Source organism: Xiphophorus couchianus, chromosome 4 (assembly GCF_001444195.1).
Source record: "Xiphophorus couchianus chromosome 4, X_couchianus-1.0, whole genome shotgun sequence".
In the NCBI taxonomy this organism is placed as follows: Eukaryota; Metazoa; Chordata; class Actinopteri; order Cyprinodontiformes; family Poeciliidae; genus Xiphophorus; species Xiphophorus couchianus.
Genome location: NC_040231.1, coordinates 5,228,636 through 5,239,996, shown reverse-complemented (window position 1 = coordinate 5,239,996; position 11,361 = coordinate 5,228,636). Strand labels below are relative to the sequence as shown.

Here is an 11,361-nt window from a genome sequence, read left to right as displayed (position 1 = left end):
GTCTGCACTGAGTAAAACCTAAAGGAGGAAAGATGTAAAATGACAAAAAGTAAAAGAAAGAATGATTTTTTAAAAAGTTTTTGAGGGCAAAGAACACATTTTTTTCACATTGAGAAAATTACTTTGATTCTCTAAAACATTACAAAGTACTTTATAAAAGTATCTAGACAATTCTTTTGAGAAAGGCATGTATCAGGTCCTAAACAAATATCAGCTAGGATGCCTGTCTTGCTCAGATTTCAATCTAAAAATAACAGTAAAAAATATTTTAGCTTTGTAAGGTCATATTTGTTTTCTTTTAAGAATTGCAAATGACTAAATCTTTTTGTTTTCACTGTATTAAGATACATTGTTTTATTTTTATCTAATGTTGTAAACTTCATGTCTGAATGCCAGCAGATTCATTTTGTTCCCTATAAAACCAAAAAATTTGTATGAAGTAAAATAAAATTCAATATGCTTAATTTCCAAATGTAAGTCTATTTAGGATTTATGTTTAAACGCTACATTCAATACTTTGAATGCCATCCTTTATGAATCATGCTGTAAACTTCTGAAAATTTTGAAATACCAAAATTAATTATTTTTTTTTTTTTTTTACATTTTTGAGTCTCAATACACCTCTTGTTTGACAGTCTGCACAAATAGATAAAGAAAGATTAGATAGATCTTCTCTTAGTAACTTGGTATTTCTTGCTGTATTCTCTGTGTTTTATCCTGAGGCGCTAAAGGCTTTTCAGTTCATAAATGCATGTCTGAGATTGCATCCCTATGACAATGTTCACAAGAGCAGGATGAAGGAGCTGCTTGTCTTTGTCTGCCGCACACTGAGCTGCCTCCAGTCCTCGGTGCTGTACGAGCAGAGCCTCACTGCAGGCTGGGAACCAGTATGTGGACCCCTCTGAGGCCCCCTGCTGGTACGACACGGTGCCTCCACAAGACTCGTGGGCGCTCGCAGTGTGATCAGGAGGTGAGCGGATATAAATGGCTGCATGCCATGGCCACTGAGATTATGAAAGGTTGATCCTGCTAAAAGGTTCTAATTTGTCACAGACTGTATAGCATTAGCAACCAAAGGAGCATAGATGAAAGCCAAGATGAAGTAACAACCAAAGTGATCTTGCATTTTAAAGTGAGGCTATTAAAGTTTGGTAAATTAGCTGTCGCTCAAACCAAGGGCAGAGATTACAAATAAGACTGGATTCTAATATCTGTTTTCATGACTAGATTACAACAGATTTCTTTACAGTGTACCTCCTAATCTCAGTCACATTGAGTTGGTCGGGTCATCATTATTTATGGTCAAAAAGGAAACTTTAAGCTCTTTTAAACTTGCTTTTAAATCTATAAATATTGCCAAAGTAATTTAGATTTTGAAGAAAAATAACATATGTTGGGAAAACATCTCAAATGAAATGTGAGTAAATGAGTTTGAGGAAATTTTATTACAGCTTTTGAAAGAAAATTACAAAATATATTGTTTATACACATCACGTCATGTATTGAGCTATTCATATTTTTACATATTGCATGACAAAAAATTATTTTTGTATTATGGACAACTGACAATGAAACAAGACATACAAGGTCTTGTAATGTTTAATAACAATTAAATATGTTTCTTATTTCTTCTAAAATTTTGAAAGTCTTAGTAAAATTTAACCATTTTGTGGACCCCTCTGAGGCCTCCTGCTAGTAAGGCAGCAGAGGGCCTCAAATAGTCACATACATCATATGTGACTATTTGCTGACCAACAAGGCACATTCAAAAAAAATAAATAAAACAATTTCTCCAGCATACATTCTTTTTCACTACAAACTGAAAATGAATGGTTGAAGGAACAAGATTCCAAATTTTACAAATGTATATTTTATTCTGGGTGCCTATCTGTATCTAACTACTGAGAAGTATTGTAAATTTAAACAGCACAGAGTTCAACGTTGGGTATAAAAATAAAATCATAAACCAGAATTTGCCGGAATAATAGGAATCAGAATAAATGGGAAGGGAGGGATAGGAATGTTTCTTCCTTCTGAAAAAACAAGAAATCGCTAGTGTTTGTAGACAAAACATCTCTAAGGTCATGCCTGATGTCCAGCCTGTTTCTATGGTTTGTGTTTAGCTGAACCAGAGCTGAGAAACCACACTCAAAGAGATAGACTGCATTAATTGTAGGAGCTTATCTGGGAAGGGAAGGATACTTGCTCATCAGAATCCGAGAGGCTTGCCTACATGAATTTTAGGGTTTGGTCAGATGATATACCTGTCAGCTGATTCTCTTTATTGCTTTGCAATGTGACAAATTCTCTTAAAAATCATACTTTGGATCCACACCCCACTTTTGGGTCAGGATCTACCAGCTGAGAAACACTGTTGGTAGGAAAAACCTTGGGGCCAAGGGATACAGATGCTATCTTGTCGTAATTCTTGTTATTCCATGCTGTTTGACGACATATATTGGTTTAATGTTCTAATGTAAACCTACCAATTTATGGCTAAACTGGCAGTTTAGGGGAGAGTCATGTTTTTATAGCCACAACTTAATGTGGTTTTTGGTTTTAGCATAAACAAAAGTGCATAAAATGATAGAAATCTTCTTGTTTCTATGTGTTAAATCCACTGTACGTGTTATTTGGAAGGCAGCCTCTTTTGCTCTGTACTGTATGGATGAGCAGAGCAGGGCGGAGTTGTTATCAGGTTAACTCAGATTTCACCACAGACTCTTGTAGCAAGCTCAGCAAAGGCTGTTTTCTGTATTCAAGGTCCCTGCCACTGCTTTCAACTCTTCCTTGTCTCTTTGAGGAGATGAAGGTTGATCCGAGGCTTGTTATTGGAGAAACACCACATTTTTATGAGGGCCACAGTGTTGTCCACACAGAACTTAATGTGGTCAGTGATGTAGTCTGTGATGCCGTCGTTGTCCTCCCCATGATGAGCACTGAGTTCTGTACTGTTAGATGATTCAGAACTTATTGATGGTGTACCAGTGGGATATAAGTTATGTACGTGATTTGCTTCATAGACCACAAACTGAAAGAAAGAGGAGAGTCTGATAAATCTGTCATCGACTGTCCGTCTCACATCACTTCCCTGAGCAGCATGCTGCACAGACAGATAAGAATAAAAGTGAAACAGCCCAGGGGTGAGTGTACATTATGTATGGGGAGGCAGAACAGGGTCATCTGCATTATTTATAAAAGGTATCAAAAGGCAATACCTACAGAATATCATGAAGACGGATATGTGATACTGAAAAAAGGTGGCAATAAACATATGGCTCTCCCCCAAACTGCCAGTTTAGCCACATCTTGGTAGGTTTGCAGTTTGCAGCTGTTTGTTTACTAGTGCTCTCTAACAAACATCTGATGTGTTCAAAGAAAAGCTTCATTAATATTGATATTCACTGATATTGAATTACACAGGTGGACTCTGTCTCCCTCCGCAGGGGAAAATTTCAAAGGCAACTGGGGGAATGTCAAGGTGAATGAATTTGGATACATGTCGGACTTGAATAAAATAGAATCAAATTTGAATCAAATTAAAATCATATTATTTCCTTTATACTTCATGAGTAGTCATCACTTTGTTATAATCACATAATACATTTATTTTGCAGAATGTAACAAAATGTGAAAATGTTCCAGGGTGTTAACTCTTCAGCAAGGGAGCCAACATATTGACCAAAGCTGTAACGGCTGTTTGAAGTGAACACAACGCAGTACAACATTTCTGAACCGTTTTGTTGGAGGACACAGATGAGTTCCACCAAACCAATCAGTAACTTTGGAGTTTAGATTCTCGGAATGTAAAGTTCTGGTTCTTACGTGAGCCTGTGAGATCCACAAGATCAGAGAAATGTTTTGGATTTTTGAGAAAGTCAGATGTTTCAGGTTTCAAAGTAAGAATGGTCTTAAAAATATGTGAAATCTCTTGCTTCAATCTGTGATCCCTACAGTGACTACTACTGTTTCATCCTCGTTGTACTGCAGCAGAAAAAAAGCAGAAATACATGAGCCTCCTGTTTTAGAAGCAGTTTTAATGAGATCTACGAGGAAGTGCAGTTTTCTTTGGTTGTAAGAAGTTATAATGGTTCTTCCTCTACTCGTTGCAGTAAGCTGTGCATGATTCCTGACTGACAGGAAATGAGTTGGATTTTTGTCTCGACAGTCATGGCTCAGGGACCAAGGGAGTTCTTTTAATCCCTCTGAAAAAAATGCAATGCAAAAACAAATCTTTAGCAAAATCTGCAAGAGTGAGCATACCTATCAGCCAGATAAACAGTGTACACATGCTAGCTAGCTATGGCAACTCAGGAAATACTGTACATTTGCTAAGATCAGCATATGAAGAAAACAATAGAGCCAATATATTTTTAGAACAGTAATGTTTATTTTAAAATATTAACAATTATAACTGGAATTATATTTTGTTTACTCTATACAAATAAGGCAGAATGAAAAGTTCATCTTACTTCAACATTAGTACTATTTAGTCAGATAACCAGATCACAGATTTTCACAAGCAGTTAACACATTTAACTGTGTGTCTGTAGACATTGGGAATATATTTTAATTAAGAATAGACAATAATATTATAAAATGTGACATTATCCTAACAGTAGTAGTGAAAGTAATGATGTTGTGTTAAGGAAACAAATTTAAATCTTAATATTAATGTAAACATTTTAACTTGAATTTCATTACGGTGAAGAATTCCTTCTCCAAGTCAATACATCATCATTATGCTCATCCTAGCTCATCTCTATTCCATGCTTTCAGTTAATGCTGTGGCAACAATAATCATTGCTGCATATTACTTCATCACACAATTAGTGCACAGCTTCTTGAAAACGGTTTCCTTATTATTGTAATATTTTCAAATTAATGTTCTGTAGTTTCTTTGTCTGTTCACAACAAACATCCACTGGCTCATATTCCAGAACAATGTGACGCAGAGCTTCTTCCATATAAACTACCAACTAAAACAACTATAATTACCTTCCACTTAGTAAATGCACATTTCCATTAAAAGTCATGTTTATCACAGCTGCATTGTCAGTTTTGAGGGGCGCATACTGGACCACTAATGTGACATGCTGCGCTAAACAGTAGATAATGGCCAAAAAGATTACAAGGGATCATACCCAAGCAGACACTTTAACAACCACGATGATTAACGTCACACTGACATTCATGCTGATATGTGAAGAACATGCAAGGATTGGCAAAAAGTCCAGAAAGTTCTCCCACATAATATCAGTAAGTTGTCACTGAACACAGTGATTTAATGAAAGGCTTTGGCTTTTCAATATATTCTAAAGCAAAATTATTTGTTGATCTGAAATGTTTTCATTATCAGACAAAGGTTACAAGAGTAGATACTAAATACAGTTTTCTGGATGGGGGGTCATGCAATATTAAAATGATCCCAAACAAAGCAGCAAAAGTAAATCAAAAAAACATAAAAAAAAAAAAAAAAGCTAAGATGTTGCAATGGCTCAAAGTCCATGCTGTAAATTGACTGGTGCAAGAGTGAAACATGAGAAAACTGTGCAGAAACAAATGTCAGTGAAAGGAAGTGGTGTTGTAAAGAAATCAACAATACAACAGTGTGTGGTGCATTTTAGGCATTTTTCTGTGTTCTACATTGCCATGGATATTCAAAATATCAGTATCTCTGTAATGTTTGTATTATGCTACTATTAAACTCTTGTTGCATCATTTCACAATGACCAGCAAAGCAGAAATGTAAAAAGAAAAATTCAAATGACACAAAAATGATTAGAAGAATATCTGTCAAAAATGTTTAGCATCTCAGGTGTGTTCTGTAGTAAGATAAGTTCTGAAATCTATACAGCAATAATTGATTTAAGGACTGAAATTGAGTATTCATTAGAGAATGACTTCTCTAACCCTCTCTATACTGGCTTTACACAATGCACTGATAACAATTCAATAAAATATGATGTAATATAATATATATATTTTTATTATTATATACTGGAAATCTTAACTTTCAAATATATTTTGGCAGGATTTACAGCTACTTAACTGCAATTTGGCAACAAGAAGTGTAGAAATAAATCAAAGGCATTGTCACATAACAACCACAAGCTGCAATGTTCTGAGGTTACAAAACGAAAATAAAATAAACATGTTTTGTTTCAGATTCTCAGTACACAGGATTTTTAATATTAATCAGCTGTTAAAATTAATTATAATATAAAAATATCTAAAGTTGTGTGCTAATATTAATCTCTAAAATAACCCATACAGGGTCTATGTAAATCTTTGGTTAAGATGTTGAGTATCAATTCCATTGTTTGTCTTGAGTTTACTCTTCTCATAATTAACTCCACATTTATTTTTGTCTGAAATAACACATTGCAGCATTCCAGAAATGTGATGCCTAACAATACGTCTCACAGATATGTGCATATATGTTAGTTTTATTTTAGTTAGGCATATTGACAGAGTCAATAAAAAAAATAGCATTCATAGTTACTTAGAAACTAAAGAAACAATTTGGTATTCTTAGGTAAAGCAACACAACCAAACCTTGTAATCTAGCAAATTGACACTAACAACATTTAATCAAAAGGGCAATTTTAATTCATATGTAAAACCTTTTAACTGGCAATAGAAACTGAAAAATTACTACAAAAGTAAGTGAACAATTTAGCAGTTAATTTGTGACAAAAGTCTTTAAGTCTGCTTGAAATATAATCCAGCCATGTTGTATCACTTTCACAACTCTAGAACGAAATATAGGCATACATAATTTACACATAACAGGTCTCCATTGGTAAACCAAATTCAAGCCATTCACTGCATTTCAGGATGACATAAAATATGCAACAGGTTCCTGTTTCTTTTATCTCATTCTATGACTCATGAATGGATGAGATTATATGTCTCAGTTAAACACAAAAATGTGGTAATTGAAAAGACTCACAATAAAAGAGACACACCGAGAAATAAAAGGCTTTTGCAGTGTTAAAAAATATCAAAGCAGCTTCAATAAAATACCTCTCTCATTTCTGATGAATTTAGTGGATGATATATGAAGAAAAAACAGCAAAGTTTGGAAAACCGACAGTACTTAAGATCATATTTCAGTTTAATAAAACAAACAGGAGTTTGATTTAATTTAGAAGACAATTAGTCTCTCCTAATCTTCTCAGGGATTTATCTGACACATTCTGAAATTGTTTGTTGCTTCACAGAAAGATTAGAAAAGGATTAGAATAAATGTATGAAATGTGAAACAGATTTGTGTTGTAATTTCTAACTAATCACAATGCTAGTTATAAAGTACAAGAATATATCTTTTACTTATTTCAGACAGCGAAACCCACAAATTATATACATTCACTACATACAGAGGGGAACATTTGTTTAGTTCTTGTAATATTGATTATCATTGATCACATCATATGCAATAACACAAATATTAAATACTTAAAACTCATGATGTCACACTCTATTCAGAAAATGAATTAAAATACTTCCAAAGATTTCCTGAGCCTCTATCGGATCTCTGTGGGGTCTGCACAAAACCTGACACCCTGTCCAAGGAGGATAAGCCAGAAAGGAACGAGTGTGGTAGGAAAAGTGACACCAGCAACAGGGACGTTGTTCAACAATGATTGGACTGAGGTTATAATAAATGCATCAAGAGACCTACACATTGTCACATTCCTCAAGTCAAACTCTACTGAACCAGAGAGAATGATGTCTATTTCCTTACAAATTTTCATCACAGACATTAGTTAGTATTTGTGTCCATAAAAGACTGTTGAAATTGTTTTATAATCAATGTATTTTACATGTCAGTCAACAATGTAATAAATACAATACCAATGTTTAATGTTTTTTGTGAATAAAATCACATAAAAACAAATACGATTCAAAGTTTTTCCAGTTAAATACAAAAACAGACTCTTATTTCTTTTATAGAGATACACAGCCTTCTACATATACCATACATACCCACGATAAAGATCATAGGTATCTAAAATATATAAGATGTATGAAAAGCATTAAGCTACTGAATCTTTTATTGTAGTGGCATAATCTCACACTGAAAATTTTAGGAAACTGAAATTGCCTAATTTGCCATCATTTGGGTTTTTCTGTTTTGGTCCTGTCTTGGTTTATTTAGATAGTTATCATTAAGGGTATATTGTAGTCAGGTAATTTCTTTATGTTGGGTTTCTTCAGACTTTCTTGTGTTTTACTCGTTTGGTTCAAATTCACATTAGTGTCAGTTTTCTGGCTTTGTTTAGCTAGATTATCATGTATTATTTTCACTGTGATTATTTCTGTGCTTAGTCACCTCCCTGAGTATCACTGCTCATGTTCTTCACCAGGTGGACTGCATTCCACTCATTTTTCACACCTGGTTCTCGCACTACTCATTAACCCTCTCAATAATTGTTGCCAGTCAGTTTCTTCACCTCCTTGTAAAATTATCTTGTTCTTCAACTTCTGCTTACTTTATGCTGCTTATCCTGTGTTCCTGTCCTTCTGTTGTTCAAAATCAGTTTATGTGGATCTCTGTTGCTGGTTGTTCAGTTGCTATATGTCTTTTTTTATTTTTAAATAAAATTCCTTCTCCATGAACACTGTTTTCATGTCTGCGCTCGGGTCCAACTTTTGCAACAAAATTCCTATAAGATAACTCTAAGACAAGTATTGCATCTCAATCTAAATATTATTGAAATGTTCATTTATTTCAGTAACTCAGTTCACTAATTGAGACAAATGGTATGACATAGTGCTTAACACTTGTAGTCTCTGGCCACTAAGTGCTATTACTATTTTAGAGTAATAGGTTCCTCTAAAAGAGCACTTAGCTTAGCTTAGAAAAACATTAAGGAGTTTCCTAATTGTTATTTAGACTGTCTGGATTGGCTGGATACAAATGAGACTGAGGTTTGGTGTCAAATCAAATGAAATATAAGCTTAAAACCACATGTTAACTATGATGCTGTGGTCTGTTTTTGAGAATCTTTCTAAAATTACTTAGCATCATGAACCCTCTGAAATACTGGGGTATTTTAAGTTTAAATCTGCTGGCCTCTGTCAGTAACATAAAAACTGGTCATGATTGGCCCTTTCAGTAGAATAATAATAAGGCATGTGGAAAACACACCATTTGATTTTGTGTCTTATCAAATGTCTTCGGTTACTATCTCAGTTCCCAGACCTAAGACCTTTGGAAAAACTATAGGCTGAGCTAAAGTTCATACTTAAGGACCCTGGAGAGATGAGATGAAGAATGATGAGTGAAGAATGAAGAAATCTTCAAAGATCTTGCTCTCTACAATGTTGTAAAAAAAAGACTAAGAACTGTACTATCTACAAAAGGGGGCTGCACATGCTATGGTATTAATGTCAGGGGTTTCAAACCTGTGGTGCTGGGGATTTTGTAAAATCAAGGCACTGGAAAAGATTTACTCAAATTGCATAATTTATTTTAATTGTGAGATCATGCTAATGCATATTTTTTTACAAGGTTTGCTACACATTTCAGAAGAAGAAATTAGTGTAAAAGAAACTACAGGTTGTTTATTTTTGGTAATCCAAGTGATATCTGAATTGAAAATATTACAAAATGTTTTTATAGGATGGTTCATAAACAAGAAGGGGATTGTTTTCTTTTCATTTACTCCTGCTGATGTGTCCTAAACCTTTAAACAAAAAATAAATAAATCTGAAATGTCACAATAACATGTCATCTAAAGTGGCTCTCATTCATTCGCATCTTCCGGAAAACCTTCCCTTAGATTTAGATCCCATGGGTCTCATTAGCATCAGTTTTACATGCAGCAACTTGCTTCTGGCCAAAGCTTGGATAAAAACCTCTTTCATGTGACTGATGATGGCTTAACAGAGGCATTGTTCTTTTTTAGACAAAAGAAAGCTTCAATAAATTTGAACTCTGAGCTTGACTTTATCAAGTGGTGAATGCTTATTATGATTGCTAACTGGTTTGTATGAGTTTGCATGTTTTATATCTTTTATGATACATAACGTTTCAGGGTGTTATTTACACCTTCTTTTGCTGCCCTCAAGTGGTCAAAATTCACCTAATGTTGGTTTAAGATACCTCCAAAAACACCTCTAACAAGACTGATGACATTAAACTACAGGAAATAACAGGTAATAAAAACACTCAGTGTGAGGATCTCATTGCATGGTGGCGAAATGCTTTTTGCATAGCAGGGAAATACTTTAGTCTTAGCTGAAAATCTCACAGCAGTAATTAGCTTTCTCACCAATGAAGTGACAACCATATTTTTTCCATCATCAGGAGCTGACAGATGTAAAGAAACATGAGTGACGACATTTGATAGCGGCATCCTTTGAACTGTCAATCATGACTGAAGATTTTGCCTCATCCTGTCAAACTGAACCTGCCAAAACCAGAGATGAGGGAGACGGCTGAGGAGCAGGGTGTTATGGATTCCAGATTATGACAGTTATAAAACTTTCATCAGGGTCACAAGGACAAACTATCTCTTAAGATGAGCTCAACATCAGCCACCAACATTGTTCTTTTTTTCCAGTTCATGTAATTATCCATAGTGCTCTGTTTGCTATTTTTAGCCCTCCTGTTGCTCAGAGAAATATTCTATTTGCAGCCTAGAGACTTTACTTATTCACCCTCTAGCATCCATGACCTTCCTCGCCTCCATCCAGACATAATTGTCAGAAGGGCTTCTGCTCAGGATTCCCTCTCGTACCTACACATTTCCATTTTCTCCCTTCCATTTCCAACCATTATGGAATCCCCCAAAAGCTCAAATCTCTTGAATTATTTAATGCAACTGTATATTTTTCATTGAACAACTTATAACACACCCTACTACCCTGCTTCCCTTTTTTGAGATCTGATCTCAGTTGAGGCCTGTGGACTCTAATAAAACATGACTGTTTATCACCCCTGATTAACCAGATTAACTCTATGCAAATGCCTTCTGGTAGATATTTATTTTTCATATTACTGCTGAACATTTCCATGCAAGCTATGAATAGAACTTTACTTAGTTTAATAATTTCATAATCGAAATTTTGGAAAATTCTGTTGTCTACAGTGAGAAGTTTCATACTGACCAAGTATTAGTTCTTGTCTTGTAGAGGAATGTTAACAACTGCTTTAAAAACTATTGACATAAAGTAACTTTCTATAATTTATTAAATAACTCCTGGTTTTCTTAAAGGTAATGCGGTTTTATGAATTACATCTACAAGCAGGATGCAACTCAAGAGTTATTTTAGTGGAATTCCATTATTATTTCTCCAACTTATGCTAGTAAATGATCAACTGTGGATTCACTTTTGTATTTGAAAGCT

At 34.5% G+C, this 11,361-nt stretch overlaps 1 long non-coding RNA gene across 1 annotated transcript; it reads left to right on the top strand.

Annotated features, from left to right (window-relative positions):
- The first annotated feature begins 790 nt into the window (after nucleotides 1-790).
- On the top strand, nucleotides 791-9,639 carry LOC114143415 (uncharacterized). Its single transcript, XR_003595242.1, has 2 exons — nucleotides 791-970; nucleotides 3,424-9,639. It is a non-coding gene; the product is annotated as an uncharacterized LOC114143415 (long non-coding RNA).
- The last annotated feature ends 1,722 nt before the right edge of the window (nucleotides 9,640-11,361 follow it).